This window comes from Chrysochloris asiatica, unplaced genomic scaffold (assembly GCF_000296735.1).
Source record: "Chrysochloris asiatica unplaced genomic scaffold, ChrAsi1.0 scaffold00210, whole genome shotgun sequence".
NCBI lineage: Eukaryota > Metazoa > Chordata > Mammalia > Afrosoricida > Chrysochloridae > Chrysochloris > Chrysochloris asiatica.
Genome location: NW_006408728.1, coordinates 1,113,475 through 1,135,744, shown reverse-complemented (window position 1 = coordinate 1,135,744; position 22,270 = coordinate 1,113,475).

Genomic DNA, 22,270 nt, shown 5'->3' with positions numbered 1-22,270 from the left:
TCATCTCTGCCAAGAAATTTGGAAGACAACTATTTGGCTGACTAATTGGAAGCGAGCCATATTTGTGCCCATTCCAAAGAGAGGTGACCCAACAGAATGTGCATTAACACACAGTACTACACCAGAACTCCTCTATTATTATTGTAGCATTAGATAAATAAGACACAAGTCAATTATCATTTTATAAAGCAAATCTGGTCCTACATTTAAATAAAGAGATACTTTTATGTTTTATTTGAAGAATAACTATACTTTATTTTAATAACAGTTGTCAAGAAATTTGTAAATCTTTTGTAGAGAAAAATCAGAACTAACAATACTGTAGCAGTTAGAGACCAATATAACACATAAAATCAAAGACCACAGAAAGAGGTGTCACACTGTTAGGGAAATACCTCAGTTGGAAATGCAGAAACTTGAGATTAAATTTAATCTCTAACAAATATGATGACTAATCACAGCTACTCTAGTCCTGTGATTTCATATTTAGAATATGGAAGTAGGACATGAATTCTATGTTTACTTTTAACATTTTATGATTTGAAGATTGTAAGTGAACTAGCAGTGTGATGTGATGTTTCCAAGATAGAATTCATAAAAGAATAATGACTTTATATAAACCATAATAACTGCATATGATTTGGTTTCATAGAGTAGAAGAAAGAAAAAATGTCTAACAGAAATTCAATGAACATAGGAGGAAATATGAAGGAAAAGGATTGTGGATGGGCAGATGACCAGTCTAACTTAAAAAAAGGTTATGCTTTCTGAGGAGTAAATACTTGCTAGGTGGTAAGAGAATCCCATAATGAAATACATTGAATTTTAGTAGGAAAATTTTGAATTACACTTAATATAAAGAAAGTGAAAAACAAAACACAAACTATGGAGCAGCATGAGAAGAGCGTAATGAAATCTGCCTTTTGCAGTTCACAGTGAACTGGAGAGTAGAGATATGAAAGAATATCCATCAAGTGCCTCTGCATTATGCAAGTATTACAGAAACCAAGATAACAATGTTGGTAGTTAGAAGCAAAGAACATGGCAAATTCAACAGGAATTTCAAAGAAAACCTGAGGACATTTCACAATGGAGAAACTTATCAAAGAGTGCCATGCAAAAAAGTCTATGAGGATAATTATTTTCACCTTAATGACTTGACAACACCTAACAACATCAGCAAAATGTATAATGCTTGTTTTAATTTTATGATATTTAAAATGTGTCATTGTGTGCTTCTTTTCACATTTGAAGAAAATTTACTAAAAATAAATAAATAAATAAATACCTTTGTGCTTAGCATAATTCTCTGATAATCAGCTTTTGGTGCAGAACTGAGATTTAAAATAGCATGCAAGCAAGAACCATATGAATTTCCTATTAGCCCTCTATTTCTTCTTGGTGCTTCAGCTGCTCAGTTGCCTCCATGGTGCCAAAAGTTGTTTTAGCACAAAATAGGTATATTGTTGCTGTTAGGTGTCCTTGAGTTAATTCTGACTTATAGGGACCCTGTGAAAAACAAAACAAAACACTGCCCAATTCTGCACCAATATCACAATTATTATTTTGTTTGAGCCCATTGTTGTAGGCACTGTGTCAATCCATCTCATTGAGCATTGTCCTCTTTCTCTCTGAACCTCCATTTTACAAAGCATGACATCCTTCACTAGGGGCTGAACCTTCCTGACATTGTACCCAAAGAACAAGATATGAAGTCTCATCATCCTCATCATCATTCTAGCTGTACTTTTTCCAAGAAAGATTTGCTTTCAATATTCTCCAACACCATAATTCAAATGCATTTATCCTTCCATGATCTTCCTTTTCATTGTCCAATTTTCACATGCACCTGAGGATGTTGAAAATATTGTGGCTTGGGTCAGGAACACCTTAGTCCTCAAACTGGTGTCTTTGCTTTTTAACACTGTAGAGAGGTTTTTGCAGCAGATTTTTCCAGTGTAATACATTGTTTGATTTCATGACTTCTGCTTTCATGAGCAAGGATTTTGGACCCAAGCAAAATGAAGTCTTTGATGACTTCAATCTTTTCTGCTTTATCATGACGTTATTTATGGGACCTTATTTTTCTCAACTCCACTATACAATGGAGTTGAGAAAAATAAGGAAGAAGTCAGGGAAGCACTATAGGAACAATCAAATAAGATAGATACAACATTGGAAACAATTGAAAACCTACAGAAAGACGTCCAAATGATCAATAATAGAATATCAGAAATAAACAATACACTGAAAGGGCAAAGGAGTAGAATAGATGAGATGGAAGGCAGAACTAGTGAGCTGGAAGACAAATCTCTCAGTACCACTATGATAGAAGAGCAAACAGAAAAAAGGATAAACAAATCTGAAGAAGGTCTAAGATTCATGTTGGACAACATGAAGAGGAATAATTTAAGAATTATCAACATTCCAAAACAGGAGGGATCACAGAAGTTCACAGAAGAAATAGCTGAAGAACTGCTGGAAGAAAATTTCCCTAACATCCTGAAAAGTGAAAAGATAAACATTTAAGAAGCTCAACGAACCCCAGGAAAGATAGACTCCAAAAGAAAATCACCAAGACATATCATAATTAAGCTCTCCAAAATCAAAGATAAGGACAGAATCCTGAAAGCAGCTAGGGAAAAGAGAAGTGTTATATACAAAGGCAAGCAAGTCAGATTAAGCTCGGCTCTCTCAGTACAAACCATGTAAGCAAAAAGGCAATGGGGAGACTGTCAACCAAGAATCCTTTATCCAACAAAGTTATCAATCAAATATAATGGTATAATCAAAACATTCCAGGATAAACAGAAGCTAAGGAACTTTTCCAAAGACAACCCTGTGCTACAAAGCATCCTAAAGGGAATTCTGTGGACTGAGAACCAACAAGAACAGACAAAAACCAGAGATTGACATACGTGACAGCACCTCCCAGAAATAAATTGACAGAATGAAGAGTTGAGAACAGAACAAAACTAAAAGAACAAACTCAGAGAAGTGGGAGGTCAGTCTCTGATCAAAACAATTACAATGTGAACGAAGGTAAACATATAGTAAAAGAGATTCAGATGGTGAGAAGGTCAGGTAGAGTACAGGATAAAACAGACTACACTAAATGGAGGGAAAAGTATATGGAATATAAGGTAACCTCAAAGAAAATTAACACTTCACAACATACCAAGAAAATGAAAATCCAAGAAGAACTTGGAAACATTAAAACTATAAGGAAACTCACAAGAAAGAACACAAAAACCATGGACTCAGAACGGGAAGACTCACAGAACAAAGAAAACAGCAACACCACAAAATGGCTGTAATGAATCCATACCTATCAATAATTAGCATAGTGGTTATGAATCAGGCTTGTAACCCCAAGTTCGGCAGTTTGAACTACCAGCTATTTTGCAGAAGAAAGATGAGGTTTTCCCATAAAGATTTACAGCCTCAGAAACCCTGTGCAGGGTCACTATGAGTCAGAACCAACTCCATGGTATTTAACAACAACATCGATAAATACACTGAATGTAAACAGATTAATTGAAACAGTTATAGAGACGGAGGGTGGCAGAATGGATAAGAAAACAAAATCTTTCAATATGCTCTCTGCAAGAGACACATCTTACAAACAGAGATAGAAAAAGAATAAAAGTCAATGAGTGGAAAAAATATATATCAAGCTAATTGCAATAAAAAACTAACAGGAGTGGCTGAAGTCATCTCTTATAAAATAAACTTTAAGGCAAAAACCAGCATAATAGATAAAGGTGGACATTATCTCATGATTAAAGGGACAATTGAACAAGATGACATAAACATAATAAATATCTATGCTCCCAACGAAAGAGCTCCAAAATATATAAAGCAAGCACTAATAGATTTGAAGAAAGAAATAGACAAATCTACAATAATCGTGGACAATTTTAATATACCACTTTCAAAAATGGATAGAACAACCAGAAAGAAACTTGACAAATACACAGCAGAACTAAATAACACCATCAGCCAACTGGACCTCAAAGATGTATACAGAGCATTCAATGCAACAACAGCACAATATACATTCTTTTCCAGTGCACATGGAACATTCTCCAGAATAGACCATGTGCTAGGCCACAAAACCAATCTCTATAAACTTACAAATATCAAAATACTACAAACCATCTTCTCAGACCACAGTGCTATGAAATTAGAAATGAACAACAGGAAGACCAAGGAAATAAAGTCAAATACATAGAAACTGAATAACACCTTGATAAAAAGCTACTGGGTAGCAGAAGAAGTTAAATGTGAACTCACAAAGTTCCTAGAAAAAAATAAGAACAAAAACACAACATTAAAAAAATCTTTGGGACACGGCAAAAGTGGTGCTGAGAGGACAATTTATTGCAAAAAATGCACACATCCAAGAAGAAGAAAGCACCAAAATTAACACATTAACACAACATCTCCAACAATTAGAAACAGATGAACAGAAGGTACCTACAGCCACAAAATGAAAAGAAATAATAAAGACTAGACTGAAATAAGTGAGATAGAAAACAAAAAAATTTAGAAAGAATCAATAGGACAAGAAACTGGTTCTTTGAAAGGATTAACAAAATTGACAGACCATTGGAAAACCTAACAAAGGAAAAAGGGGGAGAAGACACAAATAACACACATTAGAAACCACATGGATGATGTCACAATGGAACCAAAGGAAATCAAAAGGATAATAACAGAATACTATGAAAAGTTGTATTCCAACAAATTTGAAAATTTAGAAGATAAAGATACATTTTTAGAAAAACATGACCTACCTAAACTTACACAGAGTGAAGTAGAAAACCTTAACAGACCTATAACTGAAGAAGAAATTGATGAGGTCATCAAAAGACTCCCAACCAAAAGAAGTCCAGGCCCAGATGACTTCCCTGGTGAGTTCTACCGCACATTCAGAGAAGAGCTGTCACCAATTCTTCTCAAATTATTCCAGAATATAGAGAAGGATATAAAACTTCCTAATACATTTTATGAACCAAGCTTAACCCTCATACCAAAACCAGGGAAAGACATCACTAAGAAAGAAAATTATAGATCAATATCCTTCATGAACATAGATTCAAAAATTCTCAAGAAAATCCTAGCCAACAGAATCCAGCAGCACATCAAAAAGAGAATACATCATGATCAAGTGGGATTCATATCAGGGATACAAGAATGGTTTAATATTAGAAAAACAATATAATCCACCATATAAATAAGAATAAAGAAAATAATCACATGATCATATCGATTGATGTGGAAAAGGCATTTGACAAAATCCAACATCCATTCCTCATAAAAACATTTAACGAAGTAGGAATTGAAGGGAAATTCCTCAACATAATTAAGAGCATATATACAAAACCAACAGCCTACATTGCTCTCAATGGAGAGAAACTGAAAGCCTTCCCTCTGTGAACAGGTACCAGACAAGGATGCCCTTTGTCATCACTTCTATTGTATATTGTGCGGGAAGTTTTAGCACTACCTATATGGCAAGACAGGGAAATTAAAGGCATCAAAATTGGCAAAGAGTAAGTAAAACTTACAATATGATCCTATACACAGAAAATCACAAAGACACAGTAAAAAAGCTACTAGACCTCATTGGAATATTCAACAAAGTGGCAGGGTATAAGATCAAGATACAAAACTCTGTTGGATTCCTCTATAGGAACAATGACAGCACTGAAAAGGACATTAGGAAAGAAATACCATTTACAATAGCCTCCCAAAGGATGAAATATCTAGGAATAAATAACTAGAGAAACAAAGGAACCATACAGAGTAAACTATAAAACACTACTACAAGATCCCAAAAGAGACCTAAAAAAATGAAAGAATGTACCATGCTCCTGGATAAGAAGACTTAACATTGTGAATATGTCGATACTGCCCAAAGCAATTTACACATATAATGCAATCCAAATCCAGATTCCAACAACATTCTTCAAAGAGATGGAATAAACAATTACAAACTTTACATGGAAAGGAAAGAGACCTAGGATAAGCAAAGCACTGTGTAAGAAGAAGAGTAATATTGGAAACATCTCACTCCCCGACTTCAAAATTTATTACATGGCTACAGTGGTCAAAACAGCTTGGTACTGATACAATGAAAGATACATTGATCAATGGAACAGAATCGAGAATTCAGAAATTAAACCCATCCACATACAACCAACTGATTTTTAGCAAAGTATCTAAATATATCGCATGGGGAGGTGATGTTGTTTTCAACAGATGGTGTTGGCAGAACTAGAAAGCGATATACAAAATATTGAAACAAGACCTTTACCTCACATCATATACAGAAACCAACTCAGCATGGATTAAAGACCTAAATGTGAATCCCAGAATTATGAAGGCCATCAATGAAAAAAATAGGAAAAAAATGTGAGGGCACTAATTCAGGAAATACACAGACTACAAAACATTTTGAAAACCATACAAAAAAGAGTAGACAAAATAGATTATTAGGAGATACTAAAAATTAAAAATTTATGTGCATCAGAAGACTTCATCAAAACAGCAAAAAGGGAACCCATAAATTTGAAAGTATCTTTTGCAACAGCACATCAGGCAAGGGACTCATTTCTAAAATATATAGGAAACTACACTACAACACCTCTACAAGAAAAAGACAAATAACCCAATTAAAAAATGGGCACAGGACATGAACAGACACTTCACCAAGGAGGATATTCGGGCAGCCAACAAACATATGAAGAAATATTCACGATCACTAGCCGTTAGAGAGATGCAAACCAAAACAACAATGAGATTGCAGCTATTTACAATAGCAAAAAGATGAAGACAGCCTAAGTGCCCAGCTACCGAAGAATGGATAAACAAACTATGGTACCTACACACAATGGAATATTATGATATGCTGAAGAGTAACAAGGAAGCTGTAAACTACCACATAACATGAGCCTTGAGGACATTATGTTGAGTGAAATTAGTCAGTCACAAAAGGAGAAATACTGCATAGAACCACTACTATAAAAGACTAAGTAAAAGAACCCATACTAAAGGGGAGGGGGGTTGTTTGCTGGTGACCAGGATGTGGGAGGTGAGGGAAGGTGGAGCACAGGGTAGGGAATATACACAGGATAGTTTGAATGCTAGGGATGGGGGCAGTACACAAGAAGGGGGAGGGATATGGAAGAACTAGGAGGATGGGAAAACAATTAGGCAGGTTTTTATGGGCTAAGTGGGACAGAGGTAAATAATGATGTATGCACTGTTATGCCCAGAATTCGGGGTCCCCAAAGACCACCAAGGAGCCGACACCGATGCAAGTGCATGAGGGTTGTTTATTCAAGCTTCAGCTTAGACCCCACCTACATCTGATGCAGCGGATGAGGGATGGAACACCGAACCCCCAGTTATTCAAGCCCGAGCTCGGACTCCACCTGCATCTGATGCAGCGGATCAGGGATGGAGCCCCGAACTCCCAGTTGACATTATTCATGCTCAGGCTCTGACTCCACCTGCATCTGACGCAGCAGATGAGGGATGGAGCCTCGAACTCCCAGTTGGCAGGGTTTTAATAGAGTTTTCAAGCCAGCTCAGGGTTTTTCAGCTTTACAATATTTGGATTGGTTGACATTTGGCAAAGTATGAGATGTTACATTTTAATTGGTCAGGACTGGTGGTCTTTGTTCTTAGGCTAGGATAAGGAAAACATCTGGCTTCTGGCCTTGGGTTGTCCTGTCTACTGCTTATCTAGTTCTTGCTGTTGCTAGGGGTAAAAGGATATTCTAAGGCAGCATGAGCTGATTTAGCATGTTCCTGGAACAGGAGGACATGTTCAGGCTAATGTACAGAATGGAGTAAACCTTGGAACAACAGTGCTCTGAGATACAGGGATTGAGACATGGTTGGAATGGGTAAAAGGGGGGAGATAATGCTTAGCTGTCTTTTGAATCTTGGTTTCCCTTGTGTACCATTATAAAATAGACACTTGAGGTGGAGAGAAAGGAATAGCTAGAAATAACACCATAGAGAACTTGTAAGTCCGTCTTCTGCCTACAGCTGATTGGAATGCCTAAAATGGGGCTACAACATGCCCAGTGAAGGAGGCTTCCTGTGGAGACTGTGCATTACATAAGACCATAGGTGGAATCCTCAACCCCATATAAAATTTTCTGAGGTAGGACATTTCCAGTGGAAAGGACAAGCAGACCAGCCTGGAGCAGCTAGAAGAACAGATGATGCTTCTTGAAAGAAAGACCAACAGGAAAAGTACAAAACAATAACTGTAGTCTGACTGATTACTATAAGAACAAGGAAGTTGCTCATCCTGAAGACATCAAGGCAAGTGGTTGGGTCCCTTCAGGGCAAACCCCCTTCTAAGACTAATTGGGAATACATGAGCAGACATGAGCTCTGACTGGTGACCACATTCGTCGCCATGAGGGGAAGTGAGGGAAAAACAGCAATGAAATGTGAGCTAAGACCTACAATGTTCAATAGACTTCTGTGAACCTGGGTGGAGACCTGATTGGCCAGCAGTGTTGCAGGACCTGGGTACTCTTTGGGTCCAGAGTCAGTGACATAGCCACAGAGGACTAGAGTGGAGAGTGAAGCATCCAGCTGATAAGAAGAGAGGGCATAAGCATAAGAACACCCATGCATGCAGATAATACCCACTTGACCTGGCTTCAATGACTGGGTGATCAGAGTTCAACTAGAAGAAAGAAGAGGAAAAAAAGAGTTATCTGATACAATTTGAGGAACTTGACCTACACCTATGGATTCACAAGCTCAAAAGTAGGAACAAATCTTTACAGCGAGGATCATTCCCACCCCTTCGATACACAGAGTGGATTGGGATGGGCCACTTAGACACTGGCTACCCAAAATGAGGTGTGGGGAGGTGATACAAAGGCCAGAAGTGCCTGGCTTACAAGCTTTCAAGAGGGATCCTAGATCCAGAGGGCATGGAGGAAAGTAGAATCTCCTCTGAGTAGTATCCAGTCTATCTGGGTAGGGCTGATGAAAGGAGATAGGATAGGTCTTTTGTGACACATAGTGAATACTTTTTATCAGGACTGACTGTGAGGGTTGGAAATGTACAGGTAGATGTTTTGTAGCAAAAGTTGGACAGTGGTGACTTTGCAGTCTAGGAGATGATGTCCCTGGGACCATCAAGGGAGAAGAGCAGAGTGAGGAAACCTACCCAGAGAAAGAGTGATGCCAGAGATGGAGGCAGAGATAATGATGTGGAGAGATGGATCGGCTGGGAACTCTAGACCCGAGAGGGAGAGGAGATTGATGACGCATAGACGGGATTGTAACCATTGCAGTGAAACAATATACGATAGGATGAATGTAAAACTAGTATTCTCCCATGTAAACTATCACATGAGTCAAAATAAAACATTAAAAAAAAAAGAAAAAGAAATGGTTGATGTAAAACCATTTCAAGAGGTAGCATATGATCAAGGGCCAATGATACTGAAGGAAGAAATCCAAGACACTGAAGCATTGGCAAACAACAAGTCTCTAGGAACTGATGGAATACAAATTGAAATCTTTTTTTTTTGATGAAACACTAGAGGCACTCACTCATCTATTCCAAGAAATTTGGAGGACAACTGCTTGGCTAACTGAGTGGAAGAGATCCATATTTGTGCCCATTCCAAAGAGAGGGGATTCAGTGGAATGCAGAAACCATTGGACATTGCCATTAATTTCCCATGGAAGCAAAATTTTGCTAAAGGTAATTTTAAAGTGACTGTAAACATATATTGACAAAGAACTGACAGAGGCTCAAGCTGGATTCAGAAGAGTACATGGAATGAGGGTAATCATTGCTGAAGTCAGATGGATCTTGATCAAATGCTATGTTTTAAAAAAGGTTAAGCATCAACCAATTCTTTTTGGCACACTGACTTTGTTTAGTCTTTCCATCTTCCTTTGACACTTCCTGCATCATTCAATATTTTGCCCGTAGAAGTCTTCAATATTTCAACATGAAGCTCCAATTTTTCTTCTGTTCAGCTTAAGAAATGCTGAGTGTATTCTTCCCTTTTGTTTTTGTAATTACAAATTTTTGCACATTCCATTATGATTCTTTATTTTGTCTTCTCAAACTGCTCTTTGATATTTTCTTTTCATTATTTACAATTGATTTAGCTTCTCAAATAAGGAAGACTGTAGAAGAATTGATGCTTTTGAGTTATGGTGTTGGAAAAGAATATTGAAATTGCCATGGGCTGTCAAAAGAACAAACAGATCTGTGTTGGAAGAAGTGCAACCAGAGTTCTCTTTGGAGGCCAGGATGACCAAGCTTCATATCTCATACTTCAGACATATTGTCAGGAGGTACCAGTCACTGGAGAAGGATATCATGTTTGGTAATGTGGAGGGTCAGAGAAAAAGAGGAAGACCCCCAGTGAAATGGATTGGCAATATGGCAGCATCAATGTGCTCAAGTGTGGCAACAATTGTGAGGTTGGCCCAGGACTGGGCAGTGTTTTGTTCTGTTGTGCCTAGGGTCACTATGAGTCGGTAACAATTCAATGGCACCTAACAAAAACGACGACTCTCAAAAGCAATTTTCAGTCTTTTTTGGTATTCATTATGTTCTTTACTCTCTTTCCTGTCTTTTAAATGACCCCTTGCTTTCTTCATTTATGATGTTCTAGATGTCATCAAGAGTTCTGTTGTGGCACTGTGAGTTAATGCACGAGATTGCAAAGTTGTTTGAACTACAAACTTGGTGATTCAATCTTACCAGCTGCTACTCGGAAACCCTATACAGGTTCACATGGATCGGAACTGACTCGATGGCATTTAACAACAAGATATCATCCACAACTCTTTTGGTCTTCATTCACTAGTGTCTCATGCATCACATTTGTTCTTGAGATGGTCTCTAGATTCAGGTTGGAAATACTCAAGGTTATATTTGGCTCTTCGCACTTGTTTTAATTTTATTCAGCTTCAGCCTGCACTGAGCAATTTATGGTATATTTCACAGCCAGTTTCTGGCCTTGTTTTGGCTGATAATAATGAATTTCTCCATAATCTCTTCCCATGAATGTAGTGTCAATGTAATTTCCATGTATTCATTCCATCTACTGAGATCAATCCATTGTGTACTTTCCCTTAAAGTTGTTGAAAAAAATATTTGCAAACAAGCTGTTGGTCTTAAAAATTGTATCATGTGATCTCGATCATCATTTCTATCACCAAGAACATAGTAATCATGCTGATCCTTCCTCTTTGCTTCCAACTTTCACACATTCTAATCACCAGTAATTATTAATGCATCTTGATTGCAAGTTTGATCATTTTCAGACTGAAGAAACTGATAGAATTCTTCAATTTCATCATCTCTCAACTTTAGCGGTGGTGCATAATTTGAATAATAGCGATATTAACTTGTCTTCCTTATAGGTATATGGACATTATCCTATCATCGATAGCACAGAACTTCACGATCATCTTGAAATGTTCTTCTAGATGATGAATGTGACACCATTCTTCTTCAATTTCTCATTCAAGGTATAGTAAACCATCTGATTCAAAATTGTCAGTACCAGTACACTTTAGCTCACTAATGCTGAGGATATCGATCTTTTATGTGCTCCATTTCAGTTTTGATGCCTTCAAATTTTCCTAGATTCATACTTCATACATTCTACGTTCTGATTACTAATGGATATCTGTAGCTGAGTCTTTCCATTTTAGGTTTTTCCAATTCAGCAAATGAGGGTCTCTAAATTTTGCTCAATTCACAACATTAAGTCCAACTCTACTTAAAGGAGACATCTTTTCCTCAATTGTATTTTGAATGAGTTCCATCCTGAGGGACATCTCTTCTGGCACTATATATGACACTGCTTCAATACTATTCATGAGGTTTGCAGTGGCTAATCATTCTGAAGTGGTCCACCTCTTCTTCTTCCTAGTCTTAGTCTGGAAACCCCACTGAAACTTATTTTCCATAGATTCAACTGCTAGTATTCAAAATACTGGTGGCATAGCTTCCAACACTATAACAAGCAGGTCAGGACAGTATGACAAAATAGGTACCATATATATACTGATTCAATTAATTAAATAAATAAATGAAATGAGTAGTTTAACCTAAAATGTCATATAAGTTTCATTCTCAGGTAAATGAAACTAGACTTTAGGCTATTTAGTTAGCCTCAAAAGCAATGATTTGCATTAGATATGATAGTGGCTGTTGGAGGGATTGAGGACAGGATGAAAATGAGGAGAGTCATATAATGGTGGAGATGCATTGAGACTGTAATAAATTCTTTGGTTTACCTGACACTGTGAAGGTATGTTATAATTTAATGGTTGGTTTGATGGCACTTGATACAGAGGATTAGTTATATTTTATTTGCTGACCAACTCTAAAATCTTAATATATTTTTATAGTAAAATAGAAAAATACCCTCTGAAGTATTTATAAAATCAAAGAATACTGTACCTTAACTAGGAAAAAATCGTTTTTTTTTTGTTTTTTTTTTTGCATTATGCATTTTTAATAACTGTTTATATGTGATCAAATTGGTAACAGCAATTTAAAGGTTTGAACAGGAACATTGGGTGCAGTGAGTTTATATCAGTGGGGAAGAAACAACTCAGAAAAGGAGGTTACACAATTAAAGAATGCAATCAATGTTATTAAATAGAACCTGTAGGAAGTTGAATTGGTATACATTTTACTGTGTATATACTTAACAAAAACAAAACAAAAGATTATATGAACAATATGAAAAAAATAGAAATGATTAAGTTTTGAGTTTAAGTTGCGATATGAGAAATGCAATGGGGAAAAAGTATCCTATAAATGAAAACTGAACAAAGGGAGTAGGGCAGACAAAGAATCAAGTATGATTTCCAGGTCACTATAATAGGTTTGGAGTCCTGGTGTGGAGCTGCGGGTTAATGTACTCGACTGCAGGGTCAGATTTGAACTGTAGGGTCAGATTTGAACTGACCAGCTGCTCCTTGGAAACCCTATACACTGTTGCTATGGGTCAGATTCAATTTGACGGCACTTAACCACAACAATAGCAATAACAGATTTAGGAATACTGGTGTGGTGCTGTGGGTTAAAGTGCTGGACTGCAAAGTTGATTTGAACCGCAAGATAGGTGGTTCAAGCTCACCAGACACTCCTCGGAAACCCTATACAGGGTCGTTATGGGCTGGAACCGATTTGATGGGCATTTAACAACAACATAATAGGTTTACAGGTGCACAGTGATGAAAAAAATGAGATTTACAGAGTGAAAGAATTAATGTATAAGACATATTTTATAAATTCAGGTTCCAGAAAATATCAGAGGATGCTGTATCAAAAACAAAGGTATGGTATCTCACTATACATGAGAAGAGCAATGTTTCATCGTCACAGAATGAAGGAAACATGTCTATAAGGAATATGACTATGGATATGTCTCTTTGACACCATAAAACACAAATATGACAATGGTTTCTTGTTAAGATATCTTATCACTTTGGTTTTACTCATTTTCCTGATGATATTTCAGAGCTAGAAATATTCCCCATACTCTCCTCCATATATATTCTGGAAAATTAAATTACCATCAGAATAAGCCCAAAGTTGTAAACCTCTCTACTTGTAACATAACCTAACATACTGCAGATTTCTGAGTAGCTAAAATATAAAGTTTTGTTCTGTCTTATTTATAGTGTATGATTTTCATCATCTAAATGCAATGATATGGCTTAAGAAAGAATAGAATAAGACAAACAAAAAAAGTATATATTATCAAGAAAAATTTGTTTTCTTACATATAAATAGTCATAGGAGTCCTGGTGTGGTGATTCAGGATAATATGCTGGATTACAAGGTCAATTTGAATCACAAGGTCAGAGGTTCAAACCCACTATCTGTTCCTTGGAAACCTATACAGGGTCACCATGGGTCAAGCCAACTCTATGGTACTTTACAACAAGCAAATATTCATAACATACACTATTTCAGTCAGGATCCAATTTGCAAATGAAAATTTACAACAGGCATTTTAATAGAGGTGAAAAAGAAAAAGCAAATCTTTTAACTGGGAGCTGGCTGAACTGTGTCACTGATGGACATAAACAAATTCATAGAACACTAGTACAAAATTACTTTAATGGAGAGAAACAAAAATGAAATCACTATTTAAATATGGATGAACATAGACAAAAACAAGAACACCTACTAGGTAACAGTAAATGGACTACCATATTCTTCTCCCAGTAAACTTGAGTGGCAACTGCTTTTTCACCATTCACAGCTTTACACCTTCTCATTTCTGTTGCTGTTAAGTGCCTTCAAGTCACTTCTGACTCTCAACCACCCTGTCTAGGGTTTCCAAGAAGTGACTGGTGAGTTTGAACTGCCTAGTGTTTATCATCCAGCTCCATAGCAGGACTCCTCATTTCTACTACAGTCTGAATAAAGAGTTATAAGAAGATCAGTCTTATAATTAGCCCCACGTTGCGACAGTTATTGTTGCTGAGCATTATTCATTTATTATCCCTTGAATTTTACCCAAAATTTTAGTGTAAACCCATAGCTGATGTATACTGGGAGAGCATTGTTCTTTAAACCATCTCTTTAGAAATCCTTCCAGTAAAATTGAGGTAGGCTAGTCTTACCTTTTTTCTAGTCTTCCCTAGAGAAAGACTTTTCCTTTGTCTTTTTCCTAGAACCCTTAGTTCCAGGTTTTCCTTCAAAATTTGAAAACTTCCTATAGCTCCCAGATTCTGTGTGGTCTTTTATAAAGTCACATTAAACAAACAGACATTTTGTTGTTAAGAAAAATATAACCAAAACTTGTAAATAAGGACAAAAAGAAAACTGTCTTCAATGTCATGTTGAAGCGTTTTATATCAGGCTCAACAAAGGATTCTTTAATGCACTGAAGAAGTATACTAATGTTTGAGTTTTGACTATTGATTAAGACCCAGGTATGAATCTGAAGATTTCTGATCAGTAGGAAAGATTGCTTAAAAAGTTACATTTTAATTGACCTGTGGAATGTTGCTATTTTTATATGTATTAATAAAGTAATTTTAGGTTTCTTTTGAGAGAAAGATTATAAAAATATTCATTTTTCTATTTTTCATTAGAAATAGCTTAACTATTCTCCAGTTATTTAATTAATAAGTTTAAAAAATCATTGATACATATAAATTACATATTTCTATAAAGCTAATATTTTTAACTTTATAAAAATTATACTTTGGCAATCATTTTTCCTTCACTCCAAAGTAAAACTATTCTAGATTATGTGTGTAACTGATTTTACCAATTATTATTCAGAAGAAGGGCTGTAATTCAGACAATTAAAACTGAGTCTTAGAATTGAGTGCTATTATTAATTCTTCTTGGATCAACTATCAACACTCACAGAAACAGTATTCAGAAAATTAAAGGACGTATTGCATTACGCAAATCTGCTGCACAAGATCTTTTTAAAGTATTGAAGAGCAAAGATGTCAGCTTGAGGACTAAGGTGCACCTGACCCCAAGCCATTGTATTTTCAATAACCTCATATGCATGCAAAACCTGGACAGGGAATAAGGAAGACCATAGAAGAATTAATGTATTTGAGTTATGGTGTTGGAGGAGAATATTGAAAGTGCCATAGGCTGCCAAAAAAACCCAAATAGACTCATGTTGGAAGTGCAGCCAGAGTGTTCCTTGGAGGCCAGGATGGCCAAACTGCATCTCTCATACTTTGGACATATTGTCAGGAGGGACCAGTCTCTGGAGAAGGGTATCATGTTTAGTAGGGTGGAGGGTCAGAGAAAAAGAGGAAGCCCCCAGCAAGATGTACTGGCAAAGTGGCAGCATCAGTGGGCTCAAGCATGGCAACAATTGTGTGGTTGGCCCAGAATCGGGCAGTGTTTTGTTTTGCTATGCATAGGGTCACTATGAGTTGGTACTGGCTCAATGGCACCTAACAACAACAACAATAATTCTTTTAGCTACTTCTGAAAATAAGTTTTGAATGTTTAACTTGTGCTCCAACATTCTGTGCTGTTTTGGAGTTTCTTCTCTTTTTTTCTCTAACATCCTTCTTTATCCTTTGTAATTAATACTAACATCCTTCCTTGCCAAGGAAACACGAATAGCTATTAATTTAGCTGCAGATTAGTTTATTGTTTTGGTTGTTAACTGCTGACCTTGCAGTTCAAGCTGACCTTGATAACCGACGCCTTGTCCTACAATGACACACTAGGACTCTTATTTAACACACACTACTCGATTAAGGTGAACCTACTTGACGGCACTTAACAACAACAACTCCATTAAGGTTAAGGAGCTCTGGTAGTGTAGTGGTTATAAATAGGGCTGTGAACCGCAAGGTCAGCAGTTCGGAACTACCAGCTGTTCCATGGGAGAAAGATGAGGCTTTGGGCTCCCGTAAAGATTTACAGTCTTGGAAACGCTGTATAGGGTTGCTATGAGTTGGAACTGACTCCATGGAACATAACCACCACCCCCACTCCATTAAGGCTACCCCCAATGCCTCCAGGTGCATAATCAAACCCAATTGTTAAAAACAGTATCTAAAATAAAGATATTGTTCTCCTAAGATCAATTATTCAAAGAACTGGAGTTCTGTATGAAATTTACTGTGGAAATGAGCATGTGGAAAATGTGGAAAAATTTGAGGCAAGAAAGAAAAAGTAAAAGTGGATCAATATACTCACATGAGAAGCACAATTCAATTAAGATATATTGAAGTTCACAGAAACACATAGATAAGAGCTTGCCCATACAAAAGAATAATATTGAACAATCTTTGAGTAAAAGTACAGACAGGAAAATACAGCATCTGAACATCTGAACAACATGAAAATGAACTTACAGGATAATGTCTGTGTGTAGTGCTATAGGAAAAGCACTGAACTGATAACCACCAGGTTGTTGTTCAAACCCATCAGTTGCTCATTGGAAGCCATATATGGTGCCACTATGACCTGGAACTGACTCAATAGCACTAAGCAGAAAGAACAACAACATAGAATCAGAAGTTTTCTGTTTCGTTTTCTCTTTGTGCAAATGAATGAGAGAGTAAAATCTGTATCAAGATACGGCTCCCACATTGTAAAGGTAGACAACTCATCAATCAGAAGATAAAATGTCAATAATGAGAGAGAAGATTTATTTGAATTAATAGTAAGGAGACAAGCCGTATGGAGGCTGTGTGACATAATACATGCCTACAATAAGCAGAATGGTAAAATATGTGTGCAAAAGTAGATAAGCATAAACGTACTTTTGGTGAGAGATCTAGTTTTAAATTATATGAAAATGAGAAAAGCATCCTCTGTCAAGTGGGAGCTCTTAGTTTGTGGCATTTCTAAGAACAGCACTGACACCACAGCTGGATTTTTATGTTCTCCTGTTGAACATAAACATTTTCCCAGAGCACCAACATCAGAAGGACAATCTATAATCATTATTAATCAACATAGAAACAAGATGACTTTGTAAAATTTAGTTTCACCTCTTTATTCCTACCTTATAAAAATTTTAAGTTAACCAATCACAGAATTATCTTTACTTTCTGACCATACCCGACTCAATGCAAAGACTTATTTCCGAACTCTCCTCCAGATCACCTGACACAAGCCAAAATCCTGACCAAATTTTGACTTCCTTTTTTTTATTTTTTAAATGTTTTATTGTGAATTATGTGATAGTTTACATGGGAGAACATTAGTTTTACATCATCCTATCGTATATCGTTTCATTGCCATGGTTACAATTCCCTCCATGCTTCATCAACCAACCAGAGCCTGCCCCCCAGTTGTCAGCACACATCCCCTCTCCTTCTCTGGGTCTAAAGTCTCCAGCTGCTCCATCTCTCCACGTCATCATCTCTGCCTCCATCTCTGGTATCACTGCTCCTCTGGGTAGGGTCCCGCTCTCTGCTCTTCTCCTTTGATTGTATCCTAGACTGCAAAGTTAATCATTCCTCTCCTTGCTATAAAACGTCTACCTTTACATTTCCAACCCTCACAATCAGTCCTGATAACAATTATTCACTATTGTATCACAAGAGACCTATCCATATTTCCTTTCATCAGCCCCGCCTAGGCAGATTGGATACTACTCCACGCCCTCTGGATCTAGGCTCCCTCTTGAAAGCTTGTAAAGCATTCACTTCTTGCCTTTGTAGCCCCCCACTTTGGGTAGCCAATTTGAATTCCTTTTAAGGAAACATTTCTAAGTTTTCCACTGTACACAGTAACCTTTGTCATGTTTGTTTAAGCACATCCATGTCCTTTGTGGTTTTTCACCATGTTGTTCTTTTTTTCAGTGTTATCCAGTCAATTCTGACTCAGCAACACTGTGTAGGGTTTCTAGGAGCAGCTGGTGACTTTGAACCACAGACTTTGTGGCTAGAAGTTCAGTGCTTATCCTAAGCACCACACCAGAACTTCTTTGACCATTATTGTTGTTGTTAAGTGCCATCTAGTAGGTTCTGACCCATAGCGATCCTGTATAGGGTTTCCAAGACATGGGTGGTAAGTTTGAACCACTGACCTTTGACCATATAGATTCAAAATCACTTCCTCATAAGATATTCACTTATAGAATATTAACATTGAGTGTAGCAGATTCAGAGAAAGTTCAGTAGTTTTGTTTTACTGTTGTATTGGAAATATCCCATAATTGGGAGGAGAGGGTGGCCAACGTGCAGGATTCTGATTCTGAGGAACAAAAGTCTGCACCTGATAGAAACTGGTTTTAACTGGGTGATAACAGAAATATAAATGGACAAAATATATGATAGGCAAAGACAGCAGTTGCTCATGAAAGTTTTCTTAAAATAATTTTATTTATGATAATATTAGTTGGACCATATGAATCCAAAAAATCATTGTCTTACACAGACATAGGTAGATCTAAGAAACAGAACCAAAATATGTCAAGTAACCTCCATTCCTGCATCTTTCCCTGGTGATGGTTGTTGTATGGCATCAAGTTGGTTTTGACTCATGTTGTTGTTGTTAAGTGCTGTTGAGTTGGTTCTGACTAATAGTGACCCTATGAAGGATTTTCAAGTAGGAGCTGGTGGGTTTGAACCACTAACCTAAAGGTTTTAGTAGTCCAATGCTTATCCTACAGTACCACACTAGGACTCCTTCCGTTTTATAGCAACCCTGTATTGAGTTTTTGAGGCTGTATAGTTTTACAGAAATGGAAGGTAGTTTCAAACTGCCGACCATTCTGTTAGCAGTCCAGTTCCTAATTCACTACACTACAAGATGTCCTTCCCTTAAGCATGTACAAACATACTAATTTATGTTTCTTACTATTATAACTCCAAGGGAAGGAACAAAATAACTAGAGATTTCTCTCTAATGTTTACAATAATATGGGCTAATGTTAATGTCCTAGCCATTTTGAGAGTCCTGGTGTGGCACTGTAGGAATAAGCACTGGACCGTAAAGTTGGTTTGAACTGCATCTACTGAAGTTCCAACTCACCAGCAGTTCCTTGGAAACCCTATGCAGGACTGCTATTAGTCGGAACTGACTTGATGACTCTTAACAACAAAAACAACAGTCATTTAGGATGGAATTCAGGTGTGGCACTGTAAGATAAAGTACTGGACCACAAGGTTGGTTTGAACTGCAAGGTTGGAGGGTCAAACTCACCACCTTCCTCAGAAACCCTATACAAGGTTGCAATGAATCAGAAATGACTCAAAGGCACTTAAAAACAAGTCTTTTAAAAGAATATTTATTCTATGGAAGTAAGGTAGAATTGAACAGTTTTCCTCTTTTTCAGATGAATCTGAGGAAAGAGGATGGGGGATGACGGTGATAAGATATTATGATTTAGTTATGAGTAATTATTATCAGGATTAATGACATTTTTCACAACAGTAATTATAGATGTGTAACAAAAGGGGGTAGTAGTTAATCTTTCATTTCAGGAACACAAGACCCTAGGATCATCAAGAGGGAAGAGTATGAGTGGAACTTTAGATTCTAACCTGAAAAGCTATGGCAACAGAGATGGTGGCCTAGGCAATGACATAGAGAGAGAGAACAGCTGAGGACTCTAGGCCCATGGAACAAGAAAGGCTATGTACCTTTCAGCGGGATGCTGGTTTGCAAAATGTGCCTTTGTGTATTTTCTGTTTTGTATGGGTACGAAAAATAGTTTTGCTTTGTTCATTTGTGAAAAATAAGATGTTAAAGAGAAACCACAGGGTAGAAGCAAGATGCTTATTGTTACAGGGAGGCGAATGTAATCTTGGAGACAAAACAAAGTGTTTAATTGGTTGAAAGTAACTCTGATGATCTTGTCAGTTTAGGTTCACTCAATTCACAGTAAAAAGTTAAAAAAAAAAAAAATGCTTATGCTTATAAACAACCTCACCTTGCTGCAAAATCCATGTTAAGTTAGACTAGGCCTCCAAATTGTAGAGTTGTGCTTGTGATACCATCTGTACACAATATTCCCCCAGGCCACTTTCCTCCTTAAACTGTCATTTCTGCATTTGCAAAAACTAACTAGTTTTCCTTTTACTTACAAGCATCTGAATGCTAAATTATGGAAATCTAGTCTAGGGAGACAATCTGCAATTTATTTTTTAATTTTTCATAGGACAAGTAATTTATTAAAAATTCAAGATATAATGGACTGCAAAATTCCAATTTCATAATCTTCATGGTGGAATGTTTCTTTCTCCAAATAGGAACTTTCCATGTTTTTCCCCCCCTCTTCTCTATTTGTATATACTTCCTAAGATTTTGAACCAGTAAGCTAAGCCAAAAGAAATTGTCTATCACAATTTTCTCCCCCAAATTCTAACTTCCTCATGAATCTTTAAAGTGGTTTATAATCTTTTATATTCTAGTGAGTGCCCAAAGATTCCTTTTTTGCATCATCAGTTTTACCTCTGGAGTCCTAGTGTGGCACTGTAGGATAAGCACTGAACTTCAAACCCACCAGCTGCTCCTTGGAAAGTCTATACAGGGTTGTTATGAGCCAGACTGACTCTATGACACTTAACAACAACAAAATTTTACCTCTAAAGCCGAACCTCTCTGTTTCTGCTGGTCACAAGTTCTACCCTCAGTTGTGGATAAAAAACAAGGTAAGGAACATCAATGAATCTGAGGTACTAAGTACAATTTTTTGTCTATATTCAGTCCTGACCATCTCCTCACACTAATAGTGAGCTATGACTCATGCATCCATGAGGATTCAATGTAGTTTTATGAACCTAGATGGCTTTCTTTTAGTCCACAAGTAAATTTTTTCTCAATAATATGGGATCCTGATAGTTACAAATGGGAATCCATTGAGTGCACATGCACTGTTGTTATTGTTCTTGTTGTTGTTGTTAAAGACTCCTATAATTCATGAGCAGCCTGACTTTGCTTCAGAATCCATGCAAAGCCAGGGAACAATAGAATTTGAAACAAAAGATAGAAGCAAGATTGATTACCTAAGCCTAGGTTGAATGATAGAATTCTTTCACATGACAATCCTAACCCTTCTCATTATTGCTCAGTAAATTTTGGCCCAATCTAATCTCTAATTTCCATATTGATGGTGAGAATAAAGAGAACAGTGGGATAGGTGTTTGACCCTTAAGCTGTCTTCAGTAGACTACAGCATCATAGGATGCAGAAAGCATTAGAGAATTTCATTTTCCTAGAGTTTAGGATTTTCATTTCAAAGCTCTGGATAATAATAGATGGATAATCAGATTGTATTTGTTTGTTTTACTTGGCTCTTCCAATGACCACCTTCTGATTTTTGTTGACCGCATTTCTTTTGATGATTACAAAATTATATCATAGGCAATAAATCAAGGGCCTGTCCACTAAATGCAGACATGCTGTTTAGCATATATTAGTGGCTCAGAGTAGATGTACACTGAATGACTTATTGCATTGTCCATATTTCAGTTTTACTAGAGTTTGAATATATTAACAGGTTTGAATTTTAAAAGGGGGGGCTAGCAATCAGTAAACATGAAACCATACATTTGTACTGAAGCATTTTTTGTTTCATTTTTGTTTTTATAGAATTTGGGATGTAAGAGAAAAATGGATTATACCAAATATCAATAAACTAGTTGGCAATAGATCAGAAGTTCTTTGAAGCTCAGTAAAGATTTTAGGTGGTTATTCATTTGATTTTTTTACCCTTTAATGAACAAGACACAAGGAGCTGGATTGTATGAAGAAAAACATGGCATCAGGATTGAAGGA